Source organism: Schistocerca gregaria, unplaced genomic scaffold (assembly GCF_023897955.1).
Source record: "Schistocerca gregaria isolate iqSchGreg1 unplaced genomic scaffold, iqSchGreg1.2 ptg001287l, whole genome shotgun sequence".
Lineage (NCBI taxonomy): Eukaryota > Metazoa > Arthropoda > Insecta > Orthoptera > Acrididae > Schistocerca > Schistocerca gregaria.
The window spans coordinates 20001-32500 of record NW_026062599.1 but is presented as its reverse complement, the minus strand read 5'-3'; the positions used below and the strand labels follow the sequence as shown (position 1 = coordinate 32500).

At 53.9% G+C, this 12500-nt stretch overlaps 2 non-coding genes across 2 annotated transcripts in view; both read right to left on the bottom strand.

Moving 5' to 3' along the window:
* LOC126330426 (large subunit ribosomal RNA) overlaps positions 1 to 1472 on the bottom strand; it is a 4222-nt gene extending 2750 nt beyond the window's left edge. The window contains exon 1 of the ribosomal RNA XR_007562882.1: positions 1 to 1472. This exon is cut by the window's left edge and continues 2750 nt beyond it. This is a non-coding gene — a ribosomal RNA (large subunit ribosomal RNA).
* Positions 1473 to 1660: 188 nt separating this feature from the next.
* On the bottom strand, positions 1661 to 1815 carry LOC126330431 (5.8S ribosomal RNA). The gene has a single exon (XR_007562887.1). It is a non-coding gene; the product is annotated as a 5.8S ribosomal RNA (ribosomal RNA).
* Positions 1816 to 12500: the final 10685 nt, after the last annotated feature.

Sequence of the window (12500 nt, the reverse complement as noted above, 5' to 3'; positions counted from 1 at the left end):
CTTACCAAAAGTGGCCCACTTGGCACTCCGATCCGAGTCGTTTGCTCGCGGCTTCAGCATATCAAGCAAGCCGGAGATCTCACCCATTTAAAGTTTGAGAATAGGTTGAGGTCGTTTCGGCCCCAAGGCCTCTAATCATTCGCTTTACCGGATGAGACTCGTACGAGCACCAGCTATCCTGAGGGAAACTTCGGAGGGAACCAGCTACTAGATGGTTCGATTAGTCTTTCGCCCCTATACCCAGCTCCGACGATCGATTTGCACGTCAGAATCGCTACGGACCTCCATCAGGGTTTCCCCTGACTTCGTCCTGGCCAGGCATAGTTCACCATCTTTCGGGTCCCAACGTGTACGCTCTAGGTGCGCCTCACCTCGCAATGAGGACGAGACGCCCCGGGAGTGCGGAGGCCGCCGCCCCGTGAAGGGCGGGGAAGCCCCATCCTCCCTCGGCCCGCGCAAGGCGAGACCTTCACTTTCATTACGCCTTTAGGTTTCGTACAGCCCAATGACTCGCGCACATGTTAGACTCCTTGGTCCGTGTTTCAAGACGGGTCGTGAAATTGTCCAAAGCTGAAGCGCCGCTGACGGGAGCGATTATTCCGCCCGAGAGCATCCCGAGCCAACAGCGGCGCGGGTCCGGGGCCGGGCCAGGTAGGTCCGTCATCCGGGAAGAACCGCGCGCGCTTGCCGGGAGCCCGAGCGCCCAAAGGGGCGAATCGACTCCTCCAGATATACCGCCGAGCAGCCAGCCAGGACACCGGGGCTCTGCCCAACAGACGCGAACCGAGGCCCGCGGAAGGACAGGCTGCGCACCCGGGCCGTAGGCCGGCACCCAGCGGGTCGCGACGTCCTACTAGGGGAGAAGTGCGGCCCACCGCACACCGGAACGGCCCCACCCCGCGGCGAGTGGAAAGGCAACCGGACACGACCCCGCCGCGGATTGCTCCGCGCGGGCGGCCGGCCCCATCTGCCGAGGGCGGGGGCCAGTGGCCGGATGGGCGTGAATCTCACCCGTTCGACCTTTCGGACTTCTCACGTTTACCCCAGAACGGTTTCACGTACTTTTGAACTCTCTCTTCAAAGTTCTTTTCAACTTTCCCTCACGGTACTTGTTCGCTATCGGTCTCGTGGTCATATTTAGTCTCAGATGGAGTTTACCACCCACTTGGAGCTGCACTCTCAAGCAACCCGACTCGAAGGAGAGGTCCCGCCGACGCTCGCACCGGCCGCTACGGGCCTGGCACCCTCTACGGGCCGTGGCCTCATTCAAGTTGGACTTGGGCTCGGCGCGAGGCGTCGGGGTAGTGGACCCTCCCAAACACCACATGCCACGACAGGCGGCAGCCTGCGGGGTTCGGTGCTGGACTCTTCCCTGTTCGCTCGCCGCTACTGGGGGAATCCTTGTTAGTTTCTTTTCCTCCGCTTAGTAATATGCTTAAATTCAGCGGGTAGTCTCGCCTGCTCTGAGGTCGTTGTACGAGGTGTCGCACGCCACACCGCCAGCCGGCTGTGCACGCTACCGAGAAAGTACCGGTATGCGAACCGCCAGGCGACGGGCGCGCATCGCACGTTTAAGGAGACGCGGCCGGCCACACAGGCGACCACGACACTCCCACGTCTCCGAAGCGGGACAAACGCCGCGCGCTTCAGTATACGTAGCCGACCCTCAGCCAGACGTGGCCCGGGAACGGAATCCATGGACCGCAATGTGCGTTCGAAACGTCGATGTTCATGTGTCCTGCAGTTCACATGTCGACGCGCAATTTGCTGCGTTCTTCATCGACCCACGAGCCGAGTGATCCACCGTCCTGGGTGATCTTTTCCTTTTCAGTCTCCCACTGTCTCTTTCAAGACAGTAGCATTTGCGGGACTGAGGCGTCTGACGGCCCCTGTTCCACTATTTTTTTGTGTCCAACGGCCTCACAGCCGATGGGCGTCGTACGGCTCCACACCGGAGCGGACAGGCACTCGGGCGAACGTCATTCAAAACCGGCGCCAGGCGCCAGGTACCGCAGGCCAGCCGCTCCAGAGCTTCAGCGCTCGTACCACACAACAACAACACTTCCGCTAGTTTTGAGAGGCACGCGTGGTTCCGCACGCGGCGCACGGCCACTGCCGTACAGGTAGCGTGTTGCGCGACACGACACGCACATCGAAAGACATGCAGTCTAGTCGGTAATGATCCTTCCGCAGGTTCACCTACGGAAACCTTGTTACGACTTTTACTTCCTCTAAATGATCAAGTTTGGTCATCTTTCCGGTAGCATCGGCAACGACAGAGTCGATGCCGCGTACCAGTCCGAAGACCTCACTAAATCATTCAATCGGTAGTAGCGACGGGCGGTGTGTACAAAGGGCAGGGACGTAATCAACGCGAGCTTATGACTCGCGCTTACTGGGAATTCCTCGTTCATGGGGAACAATTGCAAGCCCCAATCCCTAGCACGAAGGAGGTTCAGCGGGTTACCCCGACCTTTCGGCCTAGGAAGACACGCTGATTCCTTCAGTGTAGCGCGCGTGCGGCCCAGAACATCTAAGGGCATCACAGACCTGTTATTGCTCAATCTCGTGCGGCTAGAAGCCGCCTGTCCCTCTAAGAAGAAAAGTAATCGCTGACAGCACGAAGGATGTCACGCGACTAGTTAGCAGGCTAGAGTCTCGTTCGTTATCGGAATTAACCAGACAAATCGCTCCACCAACTAAGAACGGCCATGCACCACCACCCACCGAATCAAGAAAGAGCTATCAATCTGTCAATCCTTCCGGTGTCCGGGCCTGGTGAGGTTTCCCGTGTTGAGTCAAATTAAGCCGCAGGCTCCACTCCTGGTGGTGCCCTTCCGTCAATTCCTTTAAGTTTCAGCTTTGCAACCATACTTCCCCCGGAACCCAAAAGCTTTGGTTTCCCGGAGGCTGCCCGCCGAGTCATCGGAGGAACTGCGGCGGATCGCTGGCTGGCATCGTTTATGGTTAGAACTAGGGCGGTATCTGATCGCCTTCGAACCTCTAACTTTCGTTCTTGATTAATGAAAACATACTTGGCAAATGCTTTCGCTTCTGTTCGTCTTGCGACGATCCAAGAATTTCACCTCTAACGTCGCAATACGAATGCCCCCGCCTGTCCCTATTAATCATTACCTCGGGTTCCGAAAACCAACAAAATAGAACCGAGGTCCTATTCCATTATTCCATGCACACAGTATTCAGGCGGGCTTGCCTGCTTTAAGCACTCTAATTTGTTCAAAGTAAACGTGCCGGCCCACCGAGACACTCAACAAAGAGCACCCTGGTAGGATTTAAACGGGGTCCGCCTCGGGACGCGAAAGCACCCCTTCGGCTCGCCCCACCGGCAGGACGTCCCACGATACATGCCAGTTAAACACCGACGGGCGGTGAACCAACAGCGTGGGACACAAATCCAACTACGAGCTTTTTAACCGCAACAACTTTAATATACGCTATTGGAGCTGGAATTACCGCGGCTGCTGGCACCAGACTTGCCCTCCAATAGATACTCGTTAAAGGATTTAAAGTGTACTCATTCCGATTACGGGGCCTCGGATGAGTCCCGTATCGTTATTTTTCGTCACTACCTCCCCGTGCCGGGAGTGGGTAATTTGCGCGCCTGCTGCCTTCCTTGGATGTGGTAGCCGTTTCTCAGGCTCCCTCTCCGGAATCGAACCCTGATTCCCCGTTACCCGTTACAACCATGGTAGGCGCAGAACCTACCATCGACAGTTGATAAGGCAGACATTTGAAAGATGCGTCGCCGGTACGAGGACCGTGCGATCAGCCCAAAGTTATTCAGAGTCACCAAGGCAAACGGACCAGACAAGCCAATCCGATTGGTTTTGATCTAATAAAAGCGTCCCTTCCATCTCTGGTCGGGACTCTGTTTTTTTTTTTTTTTAAAAAAAAAAAAAAACTTTATTCATCATTAATAATAATAATTATACAATATTAACCCACTTCCTTAATAGCATTAGTGGGTCGTAATATTAATACATTTATTATTGTTTCATGCAGCATGCTACAAAATATGATGTGCTACAGGTTACTACAACAATGGGCATTATACTAACTATCCCTACTACTTAAGAAACTATTACTATCACTAATTGCTAATTTCTACACCTGCAGCGTCACATATGTGCCAGTAGAATATATAAACCTACTTTGCAAGCCTTGCTCTTCGGGCTAACCCCAAAGAGCTTGCCCCTGGCACTGGGCTGGCCAAGATGTTAACTCGCTGCAGTTCCATAACCTAACATAATATCCTATTCTAAGTCCTACTGAGCTAACTTATCCTAAGTCAAATCCGGTGCATCTCTAAGTCGGTGAGATTAACCCCTCCTCCCCCTAATCCTGCGCGCGGCGGATCCCAACTGTGATGTGAAGTCGGCCAGTCCGCGCGCTGGCGGTATGGGAAAAGGGATCTAGACAATATCGGTGTTCATTTTCACATTCTTAGTTAATCTCCCTCAGATATTCATTTAACACTTTCCGTGATACCTCGTTGGCCAGAGTATTAATCATCTGAAAAGTGTCTTCACGTCTGAGGAGTTGATACGTGTCATGGTTCGGTAGTCCGTCTCGAAGTGTAGTCGCTACATCATTGAAGAGAGGGCACTCGTAAATCACATGATCCGGAGTGCCTTCCGGCGCGCCACAGTCACACGCTGGCGTAGCCCTCTTCCCAAACCGACATAAGTATGTCGGGTAGGGTCCATGACCAGTGAGAAAATGGATCAGTCCCCGTGTTGGCTGAAAGTACTTCATTTCTAAGCGCTCCCTCACGTTCGGCAAGAACTGAAAGGTTCTGCGACCGGTTTCTTCTGTTTCCCAGGACCCCTGCCAAAGTTCTTCCCCCCTTCTTCTAATCCCCCTTTTGTCCTCTACCCTCACACCCATGATTTCTTCTATTTTCCCCTGGTTCCCTTTTTTTGCCCAATACCAGGCTGCTTGCTCCCTGATCTTGATGTCAAGTGGGCAGAGCCCCATTATGACTAATAGGGCCCCTCCTGGAGATGTTCTATAAGCGCCCACAGATCTTAGAACCATGCTTCTCTGAACCCTTCTCACTGCCATGGCGGGCACAACCCTCGTGAGTCTGTGCGCCCAGACCCCGGAGCCGTAACCCACTACTGAAGTTAGGATACTATTGTGATAAAGTTTAATGAGATGTGGAGGTAGGTGAAATCTTTTATGTCCTATGGAAATGAGGTTGTTTAATATTTGCAGAGCTTTTTGGGTTACAGTTTCAATGTGTTTTCCGAAGTTCCATTTCTCATCAATGATGACTCCTAGGTAACGTGTGTCTCGTCTTCGCAGTACCGGTGTGCCGTCAATTCTGACCGTAGGGTTCCTGATTAGTTGTCCTTTAAGTAGTAAGTATGTCGATTTGCTTGGTGATATGGTCATTTTCGTGGTGTGGCACCACTGTTGGAGTCTGTCTAACGCTCTCTCTATTTTAGGTTCTATGTCCTCTCGGCTACGGCCACCGACCATCAGGAGGAGGTCATCAGCGTAGGCTATCACCTCTAGCACATCCTCACTTCGTTGCAGGCTGTCTAGTAATGGCTCCATGTGGATGTCCCAAAAGAGCGGCCCTAGGACCGATCCTTGGGGACATCCTTTCGTGACAGCTTTCCCTACCCTTTCGCTAGGGGATGATAGCCAGACCTCCCGATCCTCACAATAGCTCCTCAGGCAGCCATATAGCGGCCCTGGACACTCCTTCTCCCGCAAGCAGGAGAAGAGCGAGGGCCACCACAGGTTGTCGAAGGCGCCACTGATGTCCACCATGATGCCCACCACGTATTTGTGCGGGGTTGAGCCACAGACCTCGGCCGCCAGGGCGATTGCATCAGATGCCGACCGCCCCGGCCTGAAACCGAATTGCCTACTGCTCATCCCGCACAATACTCTATGTGCTGCCAGTCTGTCAGCCAGCAGTTTTTCCAAGATTTTTCCAAACAAATCTAACAGGCAGATCGGCCTGTACGACTTTACTTCTGCAGGATCCTTGTCCGGTCCCTTCTTAATGATGACGACGTTCCCAGTTTTCCACCTTCTTGGGAACTGTTGTTGCCTCAGGCACTCATTATAGAGGTGGGTAAGCGGGGCAACCAGCTGGGGTGTCAGGAATTGCACCACCTCCGCCACTATGCCGTCTGGCCCAGGAGCTTTGCCTCTTTTAAGTTGCTTTATGTGGGTCGCCACCTCCTCTTCTGAGAAGGGGTAGACCGCCGTGTCATTATTATATATTTCACGGTCTTGTTCTCGCAATTGCCGTTGTCCCTCTGTCTCCCCATCCGCATTGTCATCAGGCAGCAGGGACCGGAGGAGGACCCCAGCAGTCTCCTGCCAGGACTCCGTCATCCTGTCCCCGTGCCTGACTGTAGATAGCTCCATAGGAGAGCGGATTTTCTCCCTGACTAATTTATAGGGGAGTCCCCATGGATCCAGAGCTAGCTGGCTGAGCACATAGTGTTCCCAGCTTCGCCTTCTGACTTCACGTAGTTCACTCTGGAACCTCTGTTTTGCCTCCCTGTACTGCAATTGCCACCTTTGTCTCTCCTGCCAGATGACACAGCGCTGGTAGTGCCTCCTTAGCCTCCTGACAGATTGGCGTAGATCTTCCAGTTCAGGCGACCACGGTGACGGAGAAGCCGCCATGGCCTTCCTCCTGATCGGTACAGCAGCCCTCACCGCCCTGGTTACTGCAGTTACTAGTTCATCTGCTCTGTTGTCTACGTTTATGTCTTGTTGTATGTCATCTTCCGGTAATGGAGGAATGTCGCACTCCCTCGCCAGGCGTTCCCAGTCAGCTTTCCTGTAGTTGAATTGTATTTCCCATCCCATGGCCCAGCGGCACTCTCTCTCCCCTACTGTGAAAGTTATTAAGTTATGGTCGCTAGTGGTGGCGTTTCCTACTACTTTCCAATTTTGAATGATGTTTGTTACATTTGGTGTCACGAGAGTGACATCAATATTTGTACCCTGCCCTCCTCCTGCCGTGTAGGTAGGAGGATTACCAGGCCTGTTGGCCACCACGAGTTGCGACGCCATAATGTATTCTTCCACCTTCTCTCCATTTGCGTCTCTTGTGCCACTGAACCATAGGGGGGACTTGGCATTAATATCAGCTGTTATTACAATTTTCCTTCCCCGCAACGCCGTGGTCACCCTCATCAGGTGGTCTAGGTGTATTTCAATGTCATCTCCATACTGGAAATACATATTAATGATGGTGATGATTCCTGCTGGAGATTGGAGCTCCACGACGTTGCAATGGGGAGTTGTAAACTGAGAGAGTGTGGTTACTCTCACGAGTTTGTTTGTAATTATAATTGCTGCCCTTGGGTCTTCTCCTCTACTTATTACTTGCCATGTGGCGGCAACAAATGCGACTTTCCCAGCTTGGGAGTACGGCTCCTGCAGACAGAGCACATCCAATCTCCTCTCCTCCACCTCCCTTCGGAGTTCCTGCATCACAAGTCGACTATTATGAGTGTTTAGTTGTCCTATGTTTATTTTGGTCATTATGGAAAGTAGGTGTGTACTCGGTCATGTGGCCAGGTCTTAGTCCAGTCGAACGCAATTCGTCCGTTCGCCAAAACTGCCTGTTCGTAGATGTCATTTAGGTCGAATTTCTCGCCCCTTCTTTCAAACACCTTTCTTAACAAGTCTCGCAGGGCTCCAAAGTCAGTGGGGAGATTCACTGATTTTAGCTGAATTCTGTCCACAGCCTCCATCACCGAGAAGGTTATCTTTCGTCCCTCTTCGTGTCCTACACGAACCACATGTCTCAGGGCAGTGGTCAGGGTAGCCGGCTGCTCAAGTCTTGCTAGTTGCATGGTGTACTCCAAGTTGGGGTACACTCTTACAGGGTCCACAGGTGGTAGTCTGACTACTGGAGTACCCTGTGTGGGAGAACTTGTACTAGAGCTACTGGTTATCAAGTTTTCCTGTATCGGTTGAATGACTTTTTTCTGCTCCTTTCTGGAAACTGCCACAGCCACAGGATGCCCTTGCCGTTTCTGGTGTTCTGTCGGCTCTGCTCCCCGGCTTTCGGAGGAGGGAGCTGCAGCTATGGGGGGATCTGTCTGTATTGCCATATTTATCATATAGATCTCAGTCTGTGTGGCTCTATTTTCAGTTTTCTTGGTGCTCGTAAGCGACCTTAAGAACAACTTAAACTTGTTAGCCCTCATAGCATCCCTCCTCCTTTTGCTCGGGGACTTATGTTTCGGCATCCTGTTCAGTATGCCGGGCTCACCCATAATCAATCCTGGAAATCAGTCTTTGTTCAAGCATCCTGTATGTTGGGCAGTTTCGACCTGTGGCTCCGCATGATTTCTTGCCTCGGTTCCTGCATGGTATGCAGATTGCTGCTGCCTTGCAGTCTTTACGGTTGTGACCGTTCTCTCCACATTTTGTGCAGGCCGACTCCCTGGTGCACAGCCTGAGAATGTGGTCCAAGTCGCCACAGTTGTGGCAACGAGGTACCACGACATAGTCCCTAGTGTTGATGGCATGGAAGCCAACATATATTTTGCCCACTGTTGTAATGCTTTTCCACATCCGTGCTGTAACTTCAGCGACGTGATGTACCACATCTCGACCCCGTGGACCTGTCTTGAATCTGAGTTTAAAACAGTCTTTGAACTCTTCTTCACTCAGATGCTCAAAGTTTTGTTTCCTGATTGTGTCGCATAACTCTTCATTAGTCATAACTGTTGGAACGTCGTACAGAATCACGAGAGGGTTCCTTTTCCTTGGAGGCTCACACTTAATTACTGAATTTAATTTGTGGTTGTTCAATATTTTTTCTTTATCCTCTTCGGAAGCGACTTCCACTATTACTGAATTCTTGCTGGGTTTGATTCTTTTGATCTTTATTTTCTCTTTTACAGGGTCCACAGTAGTCGTGAATAGCTCCTGGATTCTTTTGACACTTGTGTCTTGGCCCGGCAGGGTCCTCAAGAAAACTGCCGTATCTGGCCTCTTAGTCACTTTATCTATGGTGTCTCTAGTCGTTTTGGGCTTCGTGGGAGCTTGCGCTGCCACGGCAGCCCAGGTTTTAACTGGTTGTTTCCTCAATCTATTGTTTTCCTTCTCTAATTCTTCCACCCTTCCTTCCAACTTTGCGTGGGCAATGGCCCATGCAGCCAGTTCATTTTTAATTGTTGAGAGTCCTGCTTGACTTATCTTCCCGTTTTTAATGTTTTGCTCCATGAGCAACGTGATTCGTGCTAATCTCTGCGTCACAGTTTCGTTTTCGGCCTGTCCCGACTCATCCTGAGGAGAGGGATCAGGCGGCGCAAAAGAAGCCCGTTGAGGCGCACTCGAGTCACTCGTATCGGTTGTCGCCATGATTATACGAGTGATAAAAGAGAGATGGGAGCCCGTCTCTTGCCCCGGACCGGCTCCTCTGGCATGGGGGGGGACTTCTTGCAGCTCGCCCACCGACCTCGCCCCAAGGTCAAGGGCACTCCCGAGCTGCCGGGTTCAGCGCGCCGTCGCCAGCGCACTGGTCCCCATCGATGGCTCCGTCATCGGCGATTTCACGCGACGCTCCTCGGCAACTGCACCCCGCACTCCGGAGAGGCGGATGCACCTCTCGCCCTTCGCCGCCTACTAGCCCGAGTTTCCACCTTACGGCCAAGGACCCACTCCTACTCAGGTGGCGGGCCGGTCCCCCAGACGTTCGGCGGTCTGGACCCAGTTAACCTGGCCCAGGCGATGTCACCACCTCCTGGGTTTGGCAGAACACGCCCCGGTTACCCAGGGGCGCGGCGAGGCACCCTTGCCGACTCGCGCCGCGATCCCACGCCGACAAACGAAGTCGCCGGCATGCAGAGCTCCTGTTGGTCTGGGCCCTGCGAACAGGAAGGGACAGATGTTCGTCCCTTGACACAGCTCCCCCTGTGCCACGCACCCTTCGCTTTCGCATCGGGTTGGGTCGCAGCTCTCCCTTTTGTCGCAAGGCAAAATGCCGAGCTTAACGTCTGGCACCACGGGAAGGCGGAAAGAGCCACTTGGGAAGGAGAGGTTGTAAGAGACACATCACTTCCCCTGTGAGGAGTGCCGCGGCACGCCCGTCTGGAAGCGATACGCCCCAGTGCGAGCCTCCGTGCCTTACGGCGCGCCGGCTACGGGCAGGCCCGCGCCGGACGCGCCGTCGAGCGACCGACCTCACGCCAGACTCGGGACTCTGTTTGCATGTATTAGCTCTAGAATTACCACAGTTATCCAAGTAACGTGGGTACGATCTAAGGAACCATAACTGATTTAATGAGCCATTCGCGGTTTCACCTTAATGCGGCTTGTACTGAGACATGCATGGCTTAATCTTTGAGACAAGCATATGACTACTGGCAGGATCAACCAGGGAGCTGCGTCAACTAGAGCTGAGCAGCCGGCCGCCCGGGAGTGTGTCCCGGGGGCCCGCGCGAACACGCAAGCGTCCGCTCAATTATTCTGCAAACAGGAGGAGGCCGAGCTCCCCTGCACGATACACCTCGAAACCCTCTCAGGTCCCGGCGGCGCGCAGCGCCGTCCTAGGTACTTGGTCGGTTTCGAGAGAGGCGCAATCGCCCGGAGTTAGGCGAGTAGACGGTTTTAGTGCGAACACCCTTGCTCCCAACTGAGCTTGCCGCTGCCGACAGAGGCCCGGGAGCGTGCTGTCGTGGCATTGCCGGCGGGAGACAACACGCGCCACCTATGGTGACCGGCAGCTCCAACGCCAGCGCCACACAAGGGCAAAGCCCCACTTGGGTGCAGAAGCGAACTCTCCCAGCACAGCGCACGCGCCAACACGTCCGCACAACTGCGATACAAACCACCTGCGAGAACCGCTGGGGCGACCGAGCAGCAGACGGCGTCGCGGCGCCGAGTGCCAGGCGGCGGCGCATCCTCAACGCACACAGTCCTCAATCAGACCAGCACACTGCAGATGTCCACCGCGCTTCGCACCGGGCTCGGCTGAACCAACTTTGGCCGCCAGGCGCCGCGTGCAGGGTGCGCCGCAGCGTAGCTGCACCGCCTGCCGGGCCCGTCGGCTGGCGCTCCTGCCACTCGGCGCCCCCCACCAGCCGCCTGTTGCGCGTGCGCCCACGCAGCGCGCGGCCAACACGCCGGGCGGCCCCCCTTCACCGGCCGGGAACAGTCCCACCAAGCCACCGCCGCGTATCGCTTCATACCCACATGGACCTAGTCACGTGTGTGGATGTGGCGGGTACCGCTGAAACAACCGGTTAATAGCTGTACCGATCGTCGCCATCACAGATTCACCTCCAGCGTGAACAACCGCTCAACAACGGATTTCCAGTTCATTTGCGTATCTTGGGCAGTAAACGTAGATGTCCACCTACATTTGCGAATTCAACAATTCTTGCATGCCAGGATGTCATGTGTCACGACACGCTACATCAGACCACATACACACTGCGACATGTGCAGAAGAGAACACGTGGAAGGTGGCCCGCGCACGTATGCGATGTCCCTTCCGCGATCCACTGTCAACCGGCATCTGCGGCATGTCCCAGATATGGAACGCGGTCCACCAGGGTAGCACTTTGTGTGAGGCAATACGACAAAGTCGGAATACACGCGTCACTACATCAGACGGCTCACGCTGACCTGACCTGACCTGACCTGACCTGACCTGACTCACCGCACCACCACCCCCAGCGACCCAGGGTGACATACAATGCGTTCGTACGTTCCTCCCACACGCCTCTACGGCGTACCACAGTGCAACCTAGCTGTTATTGGGAGACGAGACAAGTAGCATCGAGCACAACATATGGAAATTGAGATTCGACACCGTTGGGCACAGCCAGCGTACGGTCACACGTATCACACTACTTCACTCTGTACGTAACGACCGATGATCGGTACAGCGTGTGGGTTACGCGTACGACATCAGCGGACAATGGACACAGACCATACCACGACGTACACTGAGGGCGTCGACATCTGAATGCAACTGAACAGCTGCGAGGCTCATTTAACACTCAAACGCCAGACCGACCAGCTTGAGAGGACAGAGACACAAAGAGGGGGACAGAGGGGGGGGGGGCGGCGATATAGTCCTATTGCAGTACAATTGACAGTGGATAGCGGGAATATGTGGAAAGTAAGCAACACTCGCAAGACATCTACATGAGGATAACAACGACACCAGAGATTCCGAGCAGTGAACTATGTTAGGCAAAGGGACAACGTGGGTTAGGTTAAGGGACAACGTGGGTTAGGTTAAGGGACAACGTGGGTTAGGTTAAGGGACAACGTGGGTTAGGTTAAGGGACAACGTGGGTTAGGTTAAGGGACAACGTGGGTTAGGTTAAGGGACAACGTGGGTTAGGTTAAGGGACAACGTGGGTTAGGTTAAGGGACAACGTGGGTTAGGTTAAGGGACAACGTGGGTTAGGTTAAGGGACAACGTGGGTTAGGTTAAGGGACAACGTGGGTTAGGTTAAGGGACAACGTGGGTT